The sequence below is a fragment of the Eptatretus burgeri genome, chromosome 1, assembly GCF_056783735.1.
Source record: "Eptatretus burgeri isolate ZD-2024b chromosome 1, Ebu_testis_v1, whole genome shotgun sequence".
NCBI lineage: Eukaryota > Metazoa > Chordata > Myxini > Myxiniformes > Myxinidae > Eptatretus > Eptatretus burgeri.
Genome location: NC_140961.1, coordinates 138,102,985 through 138,122,739, shown reverse-complemented (window position 1 = coordinate 138,122,739; position 19,755 = coordinate 138,102,985). Strand labels below are relative to the sequence as shown.

General features: G+C 43.9%; 1 protein-coding gene across 3 annotated transcripts in view; it reads right to left on the bottom strand.

Annotated features, from left to right (window-relative positions):
* RAPGEF1 (Rap guanine nucleotide exchange factor 1) overlaps window positions 1-19,755 on the bottom strand; it is a 185,754-nt gene that overhangs the window by 99,003 nt on the left and 66,996 nt on the right. The window lies entirely within an intron of this gene.

The following is a 19,755-nucleotide window of genomic DNA, read 5'->3' as shown; positions in this document are numbered from 1 at the left end:
TGAACTGTTCAGCTTGGAGGAGATATGCGCTCTACTGAGTACCATTTTAGTTACTTATAAGTTTATGAAAGTTAGGATTCATCCAGTAAGACATAATAAGAGGTTAGATCAATTACTGGAAATAGACTTGTCAGAATGCGACGTTGCACTGATTAGCCAATCGGCTTTTGCTGGCAATCACCGCAGTTGGATTGGCCACTTCTCTTAAATGCTGTGCAGGAGTGTCACGTTGTGATTTTTGGCAGTGAATGTCACATGAGTGCTGTCAAGTGCACGTGACCTTTACTGCTCATGTGATGGAACGGGGAACCTCCACCAGCACCCGGTCCCACACATGGGATAAACTGAAGAAGGGATTTACTTTCTTGTTGAGAATCTCCACTCTTTCCCAAATAGATTCCTTTACTCCGCACTCGAAGCACTTGCTTTCTCTGTCCAATATCACTTATTCTTTGGTGCTAAAGATATGGCCAATGGTCTGCAGATGGAAATACACCACTGAGTCTGGAACACACTCTGAGGGGCTCGACCCTTTGATGCTGGCTCATCCGGGCTTTCAGGCACTGTTGTGTCTACAGGCATTCTGCCTGAAAAGGCACTGCTGTGTCTGCAGGCACACTCTGTATTTTGCCCCATCCATTTTCCCTTATATCCTGACACGTACCCCAGTCACTACTGATGAGAAACATCCCCATCACATGATGCTGCCACCACCATGCTTCACAGTAGGGATGGTGTTCTTTGGGTGATGTGCTGTGCTGGGTTTGCACCAAATGTAACGTTTTGCATGTAGACCAAAAAGTTCCATCTTGGTTTCGTCAGACCAAAAACCTTTTTGCCACATGGCTTCAGAATCTCCAGAGTGGTTTTTTTACATACCTCAAACATGACTCAAGGTGGGCTTTTTTGAGTAATGGCTTCCTTATTGCTACCCTACCGTGCAGGCCAGACTTGTGGAGTGCTTGGGATATTGTCGTCACATGCACACAGTGATCAGTCTTTGTCATAAAGGCATGTAGCTCTTTGAAAGTTGCCATTGACCTCTTGGTGTCCTCCTTACTTGGTCATCCAGTTTGGAGGGATGGCCTGATATAGGCAGGGTCTTGGTGGTACCATACACCTTCCCACTTCTTAATGATTGTATTGACTGTGATCCAGGGGTTAACACAAGTGGAGGCCAATTAACGTGGTGTGTGATTTTGAAGATGATTGGTTACACCTGAGTTAATTTACAATTGCTATTATAAGGGGGGTGGACACTTATCCAACCAAGATATTCTAGTTTTGTATTTTTAATTAATTTTCTGAGATTTGTAGGATTTGTTTTTCACGTGGAAGTTGTGGGTTACGATGTGTAAATAAAGGTGGGAAAAGTCAGATTTAATGTCATTTAATTCCAGGCTATAAGGCAACAAAAGGTGAAAATTTTGAAAGGGGTGTAGACTTTCTATCGGCACCGTATTGGGTCCGTTAGTGGGACAATCCGAGCTTCACATGAGGAATACCCAGGACTTTGTGGAGAAGACAAATGACATGAAGCCAACTGAGGATGAAACTATTGACTCATGCGATGCATGCACGGTGTTTACAAGCATATCTCTTGCAGATGTGGTCCGCAGCGTTCGAAAGTGTCTTGAGGGTGACCCCAATTTGAAGGACCACGCCGCTTTTAAATCGTGATCAAATTGTGGCAATTGTGTCAAGTGTCAACGTGCTTGAACAACACTTATCTCCGGTCCAAAGGAGAGCGCGATGTACGTCCAACAACATGGATACCTCGCATCTGGAAAGGAGTCGAGATCACCGATGAATGATCTCGACTCCTCGTGACACTCACACACATAGATTTGCTCGTAGTAGCAGACGTAAACATGCATGAGTTTGAACAGAAAACCTTGTCGGATTTCCCAGTACCATCCCCTACTGTACTGTACCTATCATAATAAATTACTTTTTTTTGGTTATTATTGGTTTCAGTGGTTTTTAACCATGGCTCCCAAGAGGAAAACTGTTGCTAGTGGTGAACCAAGTGCAAAAACGTCAAGGAAAGTGATGTCTTTGACTCAGAAAATGGAGGTTTTGGATAATCTTGGTCAAGCAGAGAGTGTGTTTGGTACTTACAAGTACTGTACATTGGTTGGTCTGGTCTGTTATTCTGTTTGCCTTTCTGTCTGTCTGTCAATCGCCTACAGGTCACATTTTTACTCAGATCTTCACCACCTGGTAGAGGTAGTGACAAGCTGGAAGCCTATATGGTTTTGAGGGCAATGGGTCAAAAAGTCAAAGGTCAAGGTCACTTACATCGTCAATTTTCAACCAATTCACTTGATACTTATGTATAGTATATACTGTATATAAAACTGAAAAACACATGTGGACGGTGAACCCTCGTCGAGGTGAGGTCTTGGTCGACCCCCGTGAGTATGTCTTAATTATGTACTGTTTGAGTGTGAGTTGGACCATGAGTATGTCTATGAATTACTTATTGCTGGACCTTGACTACATCGATTAATTACATCTATTAATTACGGACTCTTGGAACATACCTTTTAGACATGTAGACCTTTAGATCCCTTACACCTTTTAGACCCCTTCAACCTTTAAGACTGTTTAGATCCAACAGATCTTTGAGACCCTTTAGACCCCTAAACCCCCCAAGATCCTTTATAGCACTAAGACAATTTAGACCCCAAAGACCCTTTAAACCCCAAAGACCCTTTAGACCCCCAAAGACCCATAAAACTCCTTTAGACTTGTTAGACCCGTAACACCTTTAAGACCCAAAAGACTCCTATGATCCTTTAGACCTCTCAGATGCTTAAGACCCCTCAGACCGTTTAGGACCCTAAGACCCTGTAGACCCTATAGACCCTAGTAGAACCCTTATCACCCTATATACCCCGTTAGACCTTCTGTCTGAGGGCCTTCTCTATTAACACTTGTGGTTCACCAGTCATAATCAAAAGCCCCCCCCCCAATCGGTAAACCCCCTCGGTACCAAGCTAAGAGGGTGCAAAATAGAATTAATTAATTTCTCTTTTTTTACAGGTTCTGCTCACCTTGGTTAGTGACAGAGGGAAAAGTCGCACGTGGAATAGAAAAAGTACAAGTTTCCATTTGGGCAATATTGTATACGAGCAGAGTACCGACCCTATAGGTGGGTGGAGTTTGCACATTATTTGCTGAAAAAAGTAGAGTCTGTACATGAAATATCATGTAATCCGGTTGCTTGTGGGATCTCCCATGAAAGGGAGACAATCCTAATTTGGCTCACACCGAAAAGAGTCTTGCTGCAGCCAGTCACTAGTATGGCTGAGAGGTTTTGCCTTTATGACGTAGACTGCCAAATTTACTCCAATGAATGTCAATCTCACGTCATAGAAATGCATCGAAGGAAAAACTGAGCAGAACGATTAAAAAAAAAATCATAAGACCACCTCTAATCACAAAATCCAGGTTTCTGTAGCATGATGCATCAAGAAGCTCGGTGCCAGCAATACACAACTGCCAGAATGTAGGAACATGCATTCACTTTATTAACAAGAATCAGGAAAAGTAGGAAAGGGTTCAGTTTCGCATGGATCCTCGTCCCAGCAGGATCGTCCACAACTGGACATTGAGTGGCAAGTAGTGGATCTCGACTGCTGGGATGTCCTTGCCCAATAACAGGACACCCTTAACCTCAATCTCATAACACCTCACAGTACTCTGGCCGCAGATCCAACTCTGGCCGCAGATCCAACTCTGGCCGCAGATCCAACTCTGGCCGCAGATCCAACTCTGGCCGCAGATCCAACTCTGGCCGCAGATCCAACTCTGGCCGCAGATCCAACTCTGGCCGCAGATCCAACTCTGGCCGCAGATCCAACTCTGGCCGCAGATCCAACTCTGGCCGCAGATCCAACTCTGGCCGCAGATCCAACTCTGGCCGCAGAACCAACTCTGGCCGCAGAACCAACTCTGGCCGCAGAACCAACTCCGGCCGCAGAACCAACTCCGGCCGCAGATCCAACTCCGGCCGCAGATCCAACTCCGGCCGCAGATCCAACTCCGGCCGCAGATCCAACTCCGGCCGCAGATCCAACTCCGGCCGCAGATCCAACTCTGGCCGCAGATCCAACTCTGGCCGCAGATCCAACTGGCCGCAGATCCAACTCTGGCCGCAGATCCAACTCTGGCCGCAGATCCAACTCTGGCCGCAGAACCAACTCTGGCCGCAGAACCAACTCTGGCCGCAGAACCAACTCCGGCCGCAGAACCAACTCCGGCCGCAGAACCAACTCCGGCCGCAGAACCAACTCCGGCCGCAGATCCAACTCTGGCCGCAGATCCAACTCCGGCCGCAGATCCAACTCCGGCCGCAGATCCAACTCCGGCCGCAGATCCAACTCCGCCGCAGATCCAACTCCAACTCTGGCCGCAATTTTTCCTTCCTGAGAGTTTGCTTCTATATCCACATTGTCCACTGCATCTGTCCTCCATCCATCCATCCATCGATCCATCCATCGGGACCATACTCTGTACAGAACGTTGGTGCTGCCTCAGCAGTCTCATTTACTATTGGACACAATCCTAGACAGGTCGTCACTCCGACACAGTATACCAGAAAGCTGGCACTCATTTTGCCGACCTCAGAAGGATGACAGGCAGAGTCAACCCCACCTGGTATTGATTCACCAGCCAAGCAGGATTTGAACTCAGGATCCTAGGATCCCAAGCCCACCACCCAAACCATTAAACCAACACCGGGCATATCTGTCCTCCCCAAGCCCTCATTACTTATTTGTCGAAGTCTCCTATTTTGTCCTTCAATCCTGTTATTGGTGTGTTTTCCCATTCTTTCTGCTGTTCCTTTTGTTCTGTTGCATCCTGATACGTTCTGTGTTCTAGCTCGTCCACGAATCTTGACTCTGTCTACGAATAAATAAATAAAAACACTCCAGTCAAACATATTATACCTGCTCCTCAAGCTATGAATTTTCTATTGGATAACATGTGAAAAATAAGATGCCAGTACATTAAATATTTAACGTAAAAATATTGCTCCGTCTCAAATAAAGTACCCATACCATGTTAAATAAACTAGCGACTTATTCCAGCAACGACTAAATTAGTCACCATGTTAAAGGGAAGTATAAAAACACCAGAAACTTAAAAAATTGCCGAAAACTCGCCATAGATTGCTCATTCTCCATTGTTCCATGCCAGAAAGGAACTACTCACAGCCTACACGCAACGACTCACGGTCAAGGCTTCTTGGCCATCGCCCAATGGAGTAAGTCAGGCTGACTTCACAGGTCCTCTTTCTTTTCCCCTCACTTCCTGTCATAAATTAAATAAATAAATATCTGTAAATGTGAAATCAATTTCCGAGTCATTTCCATGGCGACAGCTTCCTCTTGCCTTTGTTGGGTGTGCGACGTGGCTGTGAAATGCATTTATCCCACATTGTAATTCTACTGGCCTCTGAGGCTAACTTTGTATCACTGTGACTTTCCGGCAATGCTGGTGCTTAAATTATGTATTATTTGCTGTCATGTGTGTCGATTATTAGATGATTGAAATCATGGGGCAGGCAGGATGGCCGAGAGGTACGGACACTCACCTCTGAGCAGTATAGCCTGGGTCTGAATCCTGACCCAGTTATAAACTGTCAGTGTGGTGTTTCACAGGCAGGGTGATTCATCAATATGTTTGTCATCCCTCGGATGGACTTTAAACGTCCTGTCGACCACATTAGTTGGTGGACGTTCGTTAATAAACATCCCAGTGTCCTTCGCAAAGAGTAGGCAAGCTATTGCCGGTAAGCGTTGACAGACGTCCGGTTTCTGAGCGGGCCGTCTGGTTTTTAAGGGGTCTGTGCAGTGTCCGATCGGAGGTACCGACCGTATGTCAAATATCCGGTCAGAATCAAACGGAAGACCAAATACTGCATTGGAGTCATCAGAAGGAACCCGAAGAAGTAAAGAGCAAAGATGGGGTCGTCAGGAGGAACCTGGATAGGATTCGGGTTGCAGTCGCTGCTCCTCTACCCCCAAACCCATCCAGGCACATACAAGTTTGCCTTATGGAAAAATTTCTGCAAGAATTGGCTTCTCCTAGACAGATAGAAGTATAAATTAACACAATTTGTAATTATTAACATTTACTCGTAAATACAAGTCTAATGGAAAATATATTGTATATTTGAAGCGATCATAATTTCACAATGTTTGGCATGTTTTTATGAAGTTGTAATTGTAACACCATTATTGTGTTGGCTGGGATGCTGTGAATCAATGTGCAGGTCATTTAATTGAACGTGTATATCGTGATGTCCTCACGTGCATGCATGTGTACATTGTCCCAGAATATACAGGCATGTCATCACGCGTGCGCATGTACATTAGCCGAGCGTCACAGTACAGTCCATGAGAGCTGAGGTAAGTGTATTTCATGGTCTGGAATCTGGTTATTTCACTTCTCAGAAGTCACAGAAATTCAGGATATGGACTTCCTTGAAATTAAAGTTTTCTGGGGGGGGGGGGTTGAGAGGGGTGGAGACCCCCAGACCACCCTCCTCTTGTTGTTGCCCAGTTATGGCGAATCAGAAATCTGGCAATCCCAACACCGGCACCCTGATCGAATTTCAAATTCCTGCCCGAACTTTCCGAGTCAGAGTGGCGACCTGACCAGGATTGTAGCCCAGTAGCTGCTTCGGCAGCATCAACACTCTGCATAGGGCATGGTACACGATGATGATGATGATGATGATGATGATGATATTTCTTAACAACTGCTGGAAAAGTAGATGTTAATCACATCTTCCTTCGTCATCTCCATTTGTTGATCCAGGTTATTGATGTGTAATATCCTGTTTTGATGTCAGAACAATGGTAGGTATAACTCTGAGGAGTGGAGGCCATTTATACTGTTAATTACTCGTGATATATGAAACAAGGAAACTTCAAAATTGATGCAATTCCTTAATAATACAACCGATTGATACAGATCTTCACTGATGTCAAAATTCATGTCTGTCAGAATTTAAACATTTTATAACGGTATTTATTCACCACAGTTGCTTCCATCCAGTAAATGACTTTATTCCTGTTCAAATAAACAGTGGAAATGCTTTGCAGGATTGACACCAATTCCAATCGCAGCATGCCACCTCTTGTGGTGTTGTAGCATACTCGCGGGCACTACCGCCCGAAGAGTGGGAGTACCCTTCTCGGCCTAACTTCAGTGGGCAATGTGCTGCGGCATAGTCTTGGAAATGCACTTTATAATTTTTGAAAGAAATATTTTTATTTTTTTGATCACAATACCGTATATCAGAAGATGAAGCAAGATGAGTTGTAATACCGGCTACCACCAAAGGTGGCGCTATTTCACCACATGTCAATTATGGCGTTTCGGTCACATCCACATTTGTTCCATTACAGTAAGATTCAAGATGAGTTGAAAAGAAATGCTTATTCTAATGTATTACAAGGATTACAAGAAATGAATGTGCAGAAGGAGGCCATTCGGCCCATCATGCCTGTGCCACACCAATACCAGAATTAATTAATCCGTCAATATCCCCTTCTCTTCATGTGCAGCCTTTTGGCTGCTACACTGGTACTCATTTCACCGACCTCAGAAGGATGACAGACTGAGTCAACCCCCTGGTGTTAATTCAGCGGAAAACGGGGCTTGAACTCAGGACCCTGGGATCCCAAGCCGCCCCCCTAACCACTAAGCCAACACCAGGTCATGTTAGTAACACCGGGTAATGCATTAAACTCACCAAAATTATAAATAATATACCGTACAAGACTGTTCTTGAAAACACAAAGTGATGGGGGAACATATATATATATATATATATATATATATATATATATATATATATATATATATTGTTGTCATAGTTATATTTTAAAGGCAAAAGTGATGCAATCTTGTGGAGCCTGACTGGGTTGGCTCAATTCCCTGAGCTTCTGTAAATGCATTCTGGTGATTGCAGGTTCAAACCCTGATCACACTTGGAGAGTGTACCGTGTCACTATTACCACCCAACCTCAAATAAACAATTACCAACATCCTCTTCGTTCAGACCTGTACCGAACAGCATATCCCACAGGGATGTGTGTATCCCACACATATGTACCTAACAGTACTACCTCCCTCACTCTGCTCCTCCATGACCTCCCGACCCTCAAGCAGACTCACCACTTTTATCAGATGCAGATGATCTAACCATTGTCTCACAGCATTCCAATTTTGTCTCGGCTTACCAACACCCTTCAGCAATATCTCTACAATCTTTGAAACTGGCTCATACCAAATCACATGACTGCATCTCCACTAAAATATTTTGTAACCCTTCTCACTCCAGACAGACATGAATCCAATGTACATTCAACCATTACCTTTTCAATCAACAACTTTTTTTTTTCAGACAGACATCCAACATTACTGGGCATCACCTTGGGTACCCAGGTGACTTTGGCATGACACACAGATCGACTCACTGCCAAAGCTAACGGCAAAATCAACACACTAAAAGCACTCACTAATACATCCTTTGGACAGCACAAAGAATAACTGAAAACAACCTTCAAACAGTTCATCTGCACCGCCATCAATTTTTTCCAGCCCGAGTTGGGCTGCCACTCCTTCGGACCATAATATACAAAAACTTCAAAAAAATACAAAACAAATTTCTCAGGATAGCAACAGGTTGCACAACACCTGCAAACATGGTCCACTAACATGCATAAATAAGAGAGTTTATGGAACACCTTACCTCGAGCCAGTCTTGAGAAACAAGGACATGGGAGGGGTCTTTAAAAGCGGCAAATTTGATTGGTCGTGATGACGTAAAATGCCATAACATTTTGTCCAAGTACTGCGAAACGGAAGGGTTTTGAAAGTGCTAAAAAAGGCGATTTGTGTTCTACCGTGTTCAAGTAAATAATTCAATTTAAATAGAATAAAGATTTTAAACGTGGTGGAAAGAAAAAACAAATTCCGAGGTTTACTGCCATTGATGCGGCATCTTTTACACCAGCATATCTAACACGTCACATTAGTTCTTCGTACCTGTTGCTTGTGTCCTTTATGACGTCCTTAAAAACCGTAAGTTTCCTGTTTGGAATGATTTGCAATTTTGTTTGATAGTCCGGCAGATAAGTGAAATATTTGGGGGAATTGTGCCTTTGATGATACAAGCATGAACTTTGGCACACTGTTAGATCATGCCCTAAGGAAGATATTTAGCTCTAGGGCCATCACAGAATTGTCCTGTGGCCAAAATGGCGGCCATTTTCCAAAATGGCCACCACCGGTTGTTATTTTACCAGTAGCTCAGGTTCTAGACCAGCTAGGATATTGATTCTGGTGGCTAATCGTACATTTTCAAGGATGAGGAATGCAGTGGTACTATTTATAACATGCTAGCAACTACCAAACTACATTTATCTAGCATTCAGGGAATTAAATAATAGTAAAACCATCACATATTAGCGGAGTTATGCATATTTTCCGGAATTTCAGAATCAGCCCATGAGTTGTGTGCTGACCTCAAAATTATGTTTATGTGTATTCATATATTTTGCTGCATATTCACACAGAACATCATAATGACGTCACAATGATAATCTATGTTGTTAGTACAGCTTTTGTGTACTTGTGTACACCTAGTAACAACGCCTAATCTGCATGTATATCTGTATGCTTTCTGTTGACCTGGACTGTGACTGTGGTGGCAGCCAACATATTTTCCTGGAGATTTCAGCTTATGGTAGAGTGGTGGTGGTATAACTAGTAGATACTGTTCTCATATTATAACTAGTAGATACTGTTCTAAAGTAGCATAGTGCATAGGGACAATGGGCAAACTATACAAGGTGGTGGACCCTGATGAGCCTAGTTCATCAGGTAAACAGTGCCCGACCACAGACTGGAACAAATGTGTTCTGTGTCAGGAAGACACAGATGAGATGCTGACATGTCCATATAATTCAGCACGTGGCACCAATGCGGCAGGATACAGGACCATAGCTGAGCATCTTGTAGCATTCGACAAGATCGGTTGCCTGCCAAGAACACTAAAACTGTCACAACTGGATGAGGGTCAGGTCAGAGGCAGCATTCCGGGTTCACAAAGACAAATGGCATGACTCCTGCAGACTGCAGTATAACAAAACAAAACTTCAGATGGCTGAAAAGAGGAAAACACACCATGATGATGATCCAGAAACACACAAGTTCACCCATCAGAGCATTGAACGTGAAACTCATTCAACAGAGACATGCTTCTTCTGTGGCAAATCTGCAGCAAGAGATGTTTTGCGTAATGCATCAACATTCGAACTTGACATTGTGAGGCAGTGTGCCCTCAAACTACAGGACAAACACCTCCTATCCAAACTCAGTGTTGGAGATCTCATTGCCCAAGAGGCTAAGTACCATGCTCAGTGTCTTGCCTCTCTGTACAATAAAGCGAGGGACACAAAGGCACAAGAATCTAATGTAGACACTGTTAGCCATGGAATTGCATTCACTGTACTTGTCGCCTATATTGAGGAAGTGCACATGGACAATATGGTTGCACCAGTGTTCAAGCTAACAGACTTGGTGAATCTGTACAGTATCAGGGTGGAACAACTGGGGACACACGTGATTGGGCGTGAACACTCCACCAAACTCAAGAACAGAATATTGGGTTACTTCCCAGACACGGATGCTCACAAGCTAGAATGTGACACAGTCATCTTTTTGTGGCAGGGGCAAGAAGACGGCGTGGGATATATGGATAACTTTTGATGACGTCACTAGAGCCGTCTGTGCCTTGGCTGCCACCCCAGACACCATAGACAACTGGATGGAGTTTCTGGAGCGATTCGTGGTATTGCTCTATGACCACACTAACAGCCTGGAATCAGTCAATCAGGCACGCAATCAGCTGTTCACCCAGAAAGGTAGAGACATTGAAGGACTCCCTCCAACACAAGCAGCACTGATTCAGCACACAAAGAGGGCTGCCTACCAAGCTGGTCACTGCTGGGGACGGATGATGGTTGCAGTCCCGGAACTCCCATCCCCAGGTGACTGGGGGTGGAAGAAGGAGGACACAGGTGGATGGGAAGTTCATTGGACCACACTGCCAGAAGCGACCCAGGCCTGTCGAGAACTCATACGCTGTGGATTCAAAAAGGGGTGCAGAGGAAGTTGCAAATGTGTCAAGGCAGCACTTCAGTGCACTGCCCTTTGCCACTGTGGTGGACTGTGTTCTCGAAACTAACATTACATTTCATTGAAAACCTGTAATATTACCATGGAAGGCGTTACCTGGTTAATAACTGTCGTAGACTTGCCCTCACCACTAACATGTCAAACAACAATGGGACATGCACTATTGATTTGCAAGATACAGCATAATCTCATGAACTGTGTGATCATATAAATAAACCACCAAATATTATAAAGGAAACATTGCGAAGACTGCATTGTACTCTCATGAATATGTCACAGTTTCAAAACATGTACATGTATAACTCCACCAATATTAAATGCGTTTATAATTTTACTATTATTTCCCTGAAAGCTAGATATATGTAGTTAGGTAGTTGTTAGAGTAGTTATAGCATGTTGTAAATAGTACCACTGCATTCCTCATCCTTGAAAATGTATGATTAGCCACCAGAATCAATATCCTAGGTAGTCCAGAACCTGAGCTACTGGTAAAATAACAACCGGTGGTGGCCATTTTGGCCACAGGACAAATCTGCAATGGCCCTATAGCTAAATATCTTCCTTAGGGCATGATCTAACAATGTGCCAAAGCTCATGCTTGTATCATCAAAGGCACAATCCATTCCCATATCTGCTGGACAATGACTGCCAGACGGGCAGACAAAGTATTAAAAAAGAATCTCACTCCTCTCTGAGCACGTGTGATCGGGACAAATTCAGAATCAAAGTACTGCTAAACTACAGGTTCATTTTCCAATTCATGTTCAAAATATAACATTCAAGTGAAATGAAGTTGTTCCTCAATCATAAACTGATGTTTGTGGACAGACAGACAAAGGGAACCAATTGCTTAACCCCGTGTTTAGCTTCATGCATGTGGGGTAACAAAAGTACTGTACTCCCAATTGTAATCCACCTAAATATGAAAGACACTCAATTCATCACCTCTGCAGCTCAACATCACGCTCACCCATGTTACTCCATGACAACCACACATATTCCACCCTAACAACATATGAAACGTACAACACTTCGCCATTACTTATCATCTCCTTAATGTAATACCTCCTCCCCCACAAAACACCTACATGTGTCATCACATTCAAAATTACCTATAATCACAGTGCATTGAACATCGCCTCTCAAACAATATCCTCCACTCTCTCCCCCAGAAATTCACTCTTCTGAAGCAATACTTCGTCATGAAATGAGAGTCTATCTGGCTGGATTCCAGTGTGGACATCTCCCCTCCATATATGCAACATCAACATAGGCTCCAACGACCAACCCACACTAAACGCAGCATGTCCCCTCTGTATATCCACCCCATAAATCACCACACATATTATGACTAGCTGCCTCTCCCTGGTCCCACAAAGACACCTTTTATACATCTCCTTGACGCGAGACCTCTGGGAAAATCCGGCAGATGCTGTTGGATACTCGAGTTCCGTCGATCTTTTCGCTTGACGAGACACTGAGGCTACAGCAACAGGGAAAGTGGCAAACCACCGACTGTGTTTCTCTTCCGAGGAACTGCTTCAGCAGAACTCACCCTCAAGAAACAGAGTATGGTCATGAATGTGTGCATGCTTGTTACACCTGGCTCAGTGAGATAAATATACTGTCAGAGTCCACTATTCACGGGGGATATGTTCCTGGAAAATGCTGTGAATGGCGAATCCGCAAATAGCAAGGCATTGTTTCAATGGAAAAAGGGGGGAGGGTAGGTTCCCGGCGGTTCGTGATTCATAAGAGAAAATCAAAAATCCCGTGAAAAACTGCAAATACGCCTGCAAAGAAGCCCACAAATTCACACGCGGAAAAAATTGCGACTCCGTGAAAAAAAAACCCGTGAATGTACCCATGAAAAATGAAAAAACCCCCACCATGAATACAACCACAAAAAAAAACGTGAAGAAACCCCCCCCCCCAAAAACCCCGCGAATACACGAAGCACAAGGCTGCAAATGAAGAAGCAGGTCACATAAACCGCGAATAGCGAGGTCCTACAGTATATAAAACAATCGATGTTATACACCTGGGTGAGTGAGATATATAAAATAACACAAACTATGAAGTCAGGTGAAAGATTGTGCACTCAGTAGTTTTTTAGTGAACAATGTTCGTTACCCCACGCGTAGCACAAGGCAGGGTTAAGCAATCTGTTCACTGTCTGTCTGTGTCAGTCTACGATTAAGGAACTACTTAATTTCAATTGAATTTAATATTTTGAGCACTCTCGCCTTCTTTAACGGCCATCATTATCCCACAGAAGTCACGTCACTTCCAGGGACACTCTGGGTGTGGACGGACGTCGCTTTTCTCTGCACTCTCAGCAGAGCAATTAAGGAAGCATTTTCTCCTACCCATGGTTGCTAACCTACAGGATTTATCCATGCTCTATAATTTTAAATGCTGAACTTCAAGCAAGGGAACTTGCAATCAGGTGCTCTGCGCATCTCTTGTGCCAAAAAGGCACTTGGAATGAATGCTCTACAGCCGTTACTTCACTTGGTTATTTCAATACCGCTATTTTCACGAGGTGGGAAGCATCTGCTGGAATGAGATACAGAGACAATCAGCCTGAAGCCCTTCATATCCAAATGTCACTTGGAACTGATCGTATAAGCCTGATACTCACCAAAGCCTTGAAAACATATCAGTTTGGCGTTGTCACATTCTTATTGAGGTTAAGGAAGCATGGTGCTTTTTACATAATTTTTACACGTATCTTGAAACTTTTACAGTGTTTATTTTTTATTGAAAGAAATCGGAGAAAAATTAAATATGATTCAATTGTTTTTTTGTCTGCATCGTTTTAGTATTTGTGACGTCTCCTTCTGAAAAAGGCCATCTCGTTATAAAATAGGCCGTCTCAAAGAGGGCAAGACATATTGCTCACTAAATGTCAGCAACCAACCCCTTTGCCATTTCAGGCTTGCAGCTATAATCAGAGTCACAAGTTAAAGACCTGTTCTGTGTTGTCGATTACGTCACGGTTCGTGCCCTCAGGCGATTTTTGTGCGTTCAGTAATTTATTGATTATTGCTGCTTATTGCTACCAATTCCCTATGATCAAACTGTTATTTACATTGTGAAAGTGGGGACATTTTGTCTTCCAACAGTCGGTCTATTAGAAAGAGGGAAAGCCACTATAAAAGCCCAGGGTTATGATTCTCCTGTGAACGGTTTCAGATTCAGCCAATAACCACACAGCCATCCCAGGACCAGCCCTACATGTATGGGCTTAGGGTGATGGTGAGGAGCGTTCCATGCCCCCATGCACTTGGCAATATCTTCAGTTTCACATATAAAATCGGCGTCGGCAAAAAGGACTGCCCGAGTCCTTTAAGGAAGTAGTAGCGGCATCTCCAGCTTTACAGACCCTGATTGAAATAAATATTTACATCCGAGTAAACTCAAGCCCTATCTATGGAGGGATAAACAAATGGAGGAGGGGGAAACTCCTTCATTCCTCATTCGCAACTTGTAACCACAAGACATCCACACCCTAGCTCAAATACTTTCACACCCCATTCCTGAGTAACAGCAAAATGTTATTGGTTGAATGAAGTCAATTCTTCTGAAAATGATGTTTTCGTCGCTGCACACACAAAAGCACAAGCAGTGCTGTTGTATTTCTTTTTTGTCACTGAAAATTAAAAATGATTCTGTGTCGAGAGCTTTCTCAATCCAGGCAGCTCGCCTTGTACTCACACAGGACAGGTGCTTTGTGCCGATCATAAAAATAGCCGAAGCAAGTAAACGCAGGTAGTTTCAGGATTCCTCTTTTTTTACCATGGAAACAACAATCTGGTTTCAAAGGTTGCATGCATGCAATGCTCATTTGATTTTATTATCAAGGTCAGGTACAAAGGAAAAGGTGCAAGTGTTAATTACACTGCATTGTTCCCATCCATTGAAATAGCTTGATTACTGTGTTAAAATGTCTGTCTGTTAACTCTTCTGGGGAAATCTGCTATTGTGAATAATTACAGCTAAGAATGTCTTCGTGACTTGGAGAGATAGCAAAGACTCCAGTGGTTGTCACATCCTGGAATTGGTTGTGTGAAGGTTTGCATTTTGACAAAGCAGCCAACCTCTTCTGAGATGACTGCAATTTGAGCCAGCTTGCGGTTTCACAAATGCATGGTGGTAACCGTCAAAGGGTTTAATGATGATTATCAAACTGCTTATGCAGTCATGAAATATCAAGTTGCAATGAATGCTTTTGGTGACTATTCTCACAAATTCCAGTGCTATGAAAAATAAAAGCTGCTGTATAATGAAGTTCTTCTCCAAGTACAAATCTCCCAGTTTTGAAACATATACTATTTATGACTAGAACGGCACCTGGTGGAGCGTATACCTCCACCAGGCTGAACAATTTACATTTTGTATCCCAATGATAAGCCGGATCTGCATCCGGGCCTTAACCAAAATCTAATCGATTCCTCCTTGGCACACACCCAACCTGTCCACCAAGTTTCGTCCGAATCCATCGATAACTTTTTGAGATGTCATGCTCACAGACAGATGGCCAGACAGACCGACCGGGGTGAAATCACAACCTCCACCCACCTTCGGCGGCAGAGGTAATGAAGTGGGCACACAAAACTCAGAAACAAACCTGACAAACTCAGAAGCAGTCAACTGTGCTTGTCTGGCTTTTGTTATTGTGCTTTGGGGTTTGCAACGTGCTAATGTGACAAAAACAACTTCGCTTTTAAATGCTATCGTGCTACACCCACAGTGCATATTGAAAGCCCTATGTTGGCTGTGCCATGCTAAATACCACAAAGAAAGCTTTATGCTGCCGCATGCAGGAAATGTGCTTTCAGAATTACATAGTTGTACATTACAAACGATGATAAACTTTTTCGTTCATTACGACTTATCTGGATGCTACATATGCAAAGATGGAGAAACTTTTGCCTGGGTTTGAATGTTGACCCAGCTATATAAAAGGATAATCCGAGTGTTTCTTGTGCAGGGCGACACATCAAGTTGTGTGTGCGTCATCCCTCGGATGGACGTTAAACTGTGTGTCCTGTCTGCTAGCATTAGTTTGTGGATGTTAAATATACCGTGGTGTCCTTTGTGAAAAGTAAGAGTTATTGCCGTACCCTGGCTATTCAAAATTCCTCCCTGGACTGTGGGTAGTGGGTTGTCTGCTCTTCTTTGTGACTCCTTGACACCAGGTCACACTGCTTTCTGTCTTCGAGTGTGGTTGCTGTCTGAGCAGCGGCTTCTGCACGAAAGCTGATTACGCCGTGCGCGCGAAGCAAAAAGCAGGGCTAAGAAATTGAATCTTTTTGTCTGTCTGTCTGTCTGTCTACAAACATCAGTTTATGATCGAGGAGCAACTTCATTTCAATTGAATGTTATATTTTGAACATGTATCAGAACATGAATCAGAAAACGAACCTGCTGCAAATTAGCAGTACTTTGTCTTGGAATTTGTCCTGATCACACGTGCTCAGAGAGGAGTGAGATTATTTTTAGTCTGTCTGCCTGTCTAGCAATAAAACTAAATTGAAAATCATTTCAAAAAGGAAACTTACTGTTTTTAAGGACGTCATAAAGGACACAAACAACATGCACGAAGAACTAATATAATGTGACGTGTTAAATAAGGTGGTGTCAAAGATGCCACATCAATGGCGGTAAACCTCAGATTTTTTTTTCTCTTTTCTTTCTACAACCTTTAAAATCTTTATTTTATTTCAATTGAACTATGTACCAGAACACGGTAGAATACAAATCGCCTTTATGGCACTTTCAAAACCCTTGCGTTTAGCAGTGCTTGAACAAAATATTACGGCATTTTACGCCATCTCGACCAATCAAATTTGCCCCTCGCAGACCACGACCATGTGGTGTCTCGAGTAGTGGCCCACCTCCCATGGATACTGTATGCAGTGATCGGTCCATGGTACGGCTGGGCTCGTGGAGATGGGTCCCTCCTGTAAGACGTGTGGTACTACCACAATGTCTAAGAAGCGGGTGCCCCAAAGACACGGGTCCTACTCCCCTCCCCCAGAATATATCCACAGTGCTTGCGACTCACTGCATGTGGCTGGGCCCTCTCAGGAAAGTCTGTTGGGGTTGGTGACGGGCATTCCACCTGCAACCTCACTCCTGACCTGGGTTGGCCAAGCCGTACGTGGTTAACTGCTGGGTCATTGCGTGCCTTGCGCCCCAAGCCCAGGAATTTCAGTGAGCACCATGCTTCACACTCCTTCGGGCAGATGGTCTTGCTAACCATGCCATTAGTGCAGATCCAATGGACTGGATCTGGGCCCTGGGTTGGCATTCGTCGCAAGGAACCACAAGTGAACCAATCTTGGGATGGTTCATGGTCCCAAACTGGTACGAACATCCACTCCGGTGTTCTGGAGCTTCAGTTGATCACCTCTGCGCCGTGCTGGTCAATGCCTGAAATGCTTTAGAGTGCAGTGGAGGGAGGGGAAAGGGGAGGACAACGGGCCAGGGTGGTTAAACCCTGGCTGGGAAGACGTGAAGCCGGCGTCGACCCGTCCCCATGGCTCCACCCTTTTTTATCAAGACTGTGCAGGCTAAGGTGTTCTATGAACTCTCTAATTGACCAGGTAGTTCGCAAGGTTCATGTGAACAGCTATCTTTGGTACCGAAGGGAAGCCTACACACAACTGTGTGTCTGTCCGATTTGCTATATCATCTCTCATCACTTCACGTATCATTGAGAAACGTTGTTACATTAATTGGCAATGTCTTGATACAATTTTGCTTATGGGTTCCAAATTTACTTCCATTCCGTTCGACCCAGATGAAAATAGACTTTCGTCAAAGCCTATGCCGAATGATGTCATGACATTCTGGTGGGCAGAGCTGCAAGGCCAATATCACAAAATTGTTGTTGTCACTATATACTTGTTTCGCAAAAGATTGTTGTTGTTGTTGTTGTTGTCGTCATATGGCCCTCATCTCCTATCAAATGCCATTTCATCCTATCACCCGTCCTGACGGGTCTATCCATGAGTTCCCAATACTGTATACGGCGACTTCCCGGCTCCTGCTTCTGTATACCCCATTCATTCCGCACCTTCCTAAGGTTACACCCAATGAGACATGGCTGCCCCACAGATATCACTTTCAATCATGATCATATTCAACACGAGATAAGATGTAGAGTGATCAGAGGTAGTTATTAACACTTTTTTAAATTCGAGTAGTTTCCCTCTAAAGTACATATTTTTGAAACTCTGAATACGTATTTAAATTTCCGTGCATTTCAGTTAGGTTGGTCTGTTTGATGTCCGTCACGTGATCACATAGCTCATGATGGTGACATTTTCCAGGTTCTAATCGCATATATTGTGTTCATGATATGCATTAATGTTGTTCTTCTTTCGGCTGCTCCGTTAGGGGTCGCCGCAGCGGATCATCCGTTATGATCCGCATACTCATTTGGCACAGGTTTTATGCCGGGTGCCCTTCCTGACGCAACCCTGGTCGCCTCTTACGACACAGGGATAAGGATTGGGTTTCGCCATGATTCTGGGCTACCCTACACCCTCTCATAGCGTGGCCCAGCGCAGAGCTCCCGTCCTCAAGCGATCCTCCAAACCAAGCCTCCGAGTATTACAGGCGCACGCCACTACGCCCGGATCATGATATGCATTAATGTCCTTGTAATTCATGTGAAACGATAATGACATCTTCTAACGTCCTTGTACACAAAATATCAATGTACAAGCTCCTATATTAGCCATAGACACTGTAGAAAAGGGTGCAGAGATGACATCTGTGCTCGAACACCCTTGTGTAAACCTGTTACGGGGTTCAGCGGGTCTTATCTTTTCAAAGCAATACAAACAGTGATCCATTGCTATTACGTGCAACGATGTGAGCAGTAAAGTCCATGACTCCTGATTACACTTTGACCATGCTCTGCAAAGATGCCAACTACCAAAGCACACGTTAAAGTTCCGTAAACCTTTGCCTGTGCTGCAGAGCAGTGTTAATTGATAGGAATGCCATACAGGTGAGGGCCACGGGGAAAGCACAGGTTACTACAAAGGATCTTGTATGACCCCTAGGCCCGATCAGGTAGCTGCTTTGTGCTTTGAGAATGTAGCCATGCTGAAATTATGCCTCGGGGGAGGTTACCCCCCCCCCATACAACTGATTCAATCGGATAGACTCGGAAATTTTCATGGATGCATGAGAATAATATACTGTACATTCGTTTTTGAGTGTGCGTTCAAGGTATTTATTCATGTGACATAATGGCCTGTTCTGATCATCAGGAATTGTATCTTGTACGACAGCAAGAAAAATGTGAGCTCTCTGCTTTGTTCGAACAGCTTTATTTGAAAGCAATGTGTTGAAAAAACATTTCGCATTTTCCCTCCAGACCAAACATCAATTCAACTATTTATTTCCAGATTGTGATTCACATGGCCTGGGTTTGTCAACTTTTTTGTTGCATCGGAGTAATGGCACAGCATTATTTATGCATTGCTGCGATGAAGACGATAAACT